The following is a 1711-nucleotide window of genomic DNA, read 5'->3' on the forward strand; positions in this document are numbered from 1 at the left end:
AATATCTGGGCTTCATGCACAGGAACTGGCAACCAGTGATGACTGATGATTTCTGGACAGAAAAATAATCTGGCCATGGCATTTAAAAAGGTTATCCCACATAGAATGAATCAGAGAGGTAAGAAGTTGGAGGCAGCTTTCATTCAATAAGCATTTACTTCAAGCAGAACCTTGGAGGTAAAAAAAAAAAAAAAAAAAAAATAAGCATTTACTGAGCATCTACTATGTGCCAGGCTATCTCCTCTCCTGAGGAGACAGTGGCAAAGAAGATGTGGATCTGGCCTTCCTGAACTTTGTCATCAACAGGAAATTGCCAGTGAGATGAGTGACAGGAAGGAGAAATGTAATATGTGATAGGAGGACTTATCTGGAAAATTTTATCCAGTCCAGGGACTAGGGGGTACTTGAACCCAGGGGCCTCTGGGAAAGTCCACCTATTGTTTTGAAGACCTCTCTGGGGCCAGGTGCAGTGGCTCACGCCTGTACTCATAGCACTTTGGGAGGCCAAGGTGGGAGGATTATTTGAGGCCAGGAATTTGAGACCAGCCTGAGCAAGAGTGAGACCCTGTCTCTACGATAAATAGAAAGAAATTAATTGGTCAACTAATATATATATGAAAAAAAAATCAGCTGAGCATGGTGATGCATGCCTGTAGTCCCAGCTACTCGGGAGGCTGAGGCAGGAGGATTGCTTGAGCCCAGGAGTTTGAGGTTGCAGTGAGCTATGATGACACCACTGCACTCTAGCCTGAGCAACAGAGCAAGACCATGTCTCAGAATAAATAAATAAATAAAGATCACTCTGGGTGCAGGAGAGGGTAGTGGTGGGGTAATAGGGGTGTGGGGCAGCCATTTAGGAGAGAGAAAGGTGATGGAGGCCTGAACTAGGTTGCAACTGTGTTCCAGGGCCCCATGGAATCAGGGAGGACTCCAGCGTCCCCAGCTTGGAGGTGACTATGATAGAATAGTGAAAGCTTCTTTCCCCTTTAGCCCCGTCTGAATGCCCAATCATGTGTTCTGAGCTTTGCCTTCAGCTGGGTCATAAACTACTGGAAGCAAAATACCAGGTCTCACTTTGCCCCGGACAGGGCCTATCCCGGGCTCTTCCAGGTAAGAGATACTCACTGAATAGCTGCTAAATGAATGAATGATGACTGTTGAGGAAACATTTGCATTGATCCCAAGTGCGGCCAGTCACAGCCAGACCCAGCTTCCCTCCCCATCAGCCCTCTCCCTCTCTGCCCTGCCCCCCACTGTGACAGGCAGAGCCCCGGGGGGCAAGGGCAGAAGTGGCTTGTGGGCACAGTGCCACCTGGAATACTTAAAACATGAATTGCGAGTCAAGTGGCCCCTCTCATAGTTAATCGATGGCAGCATATCCTGATCGCTTTCATTATTATTATTTTCTTATGCATGTGTGATCGGGAGATTTATTGTTGAGGCTACAGAGGCAAAATCAATTATTCATGTTATAAATTAGAAAATGATTTATGTCTACAGGAGACGGGGCCTCAGCGAGCCGAGCCCATTACAGATAAGCTTTGCTGAAAGGACCAAGATTTATCTGTAAACTTCACAAATTGCCGAACGCCATTCCAGCCCTGTTCCCGAGCCCCCCTCCAGGGCACCCATCCCTCTTCCTGAGTCCTTCTGTCTTTTTCTGTCGTCCACCATCCCCTTGACTCCTTTTTCCTCTCCCCGATTCCCATTG

This window comes from Microcebus murinus, chromosome 14 (assembly GCF_040939455.1).
Source record: "Microcebus murinus isolate Inina chromosome 14, M.murinus_Inina_mat1.0, whole genome shotgun sequence".
NCBI classification, from domain to species: domain Eukaryota; kingdom Metazoa; phylum Chordata; class Mammalia; order Primates; family Cheirogaleidae; genus Microcebus; species Microcebus murinus.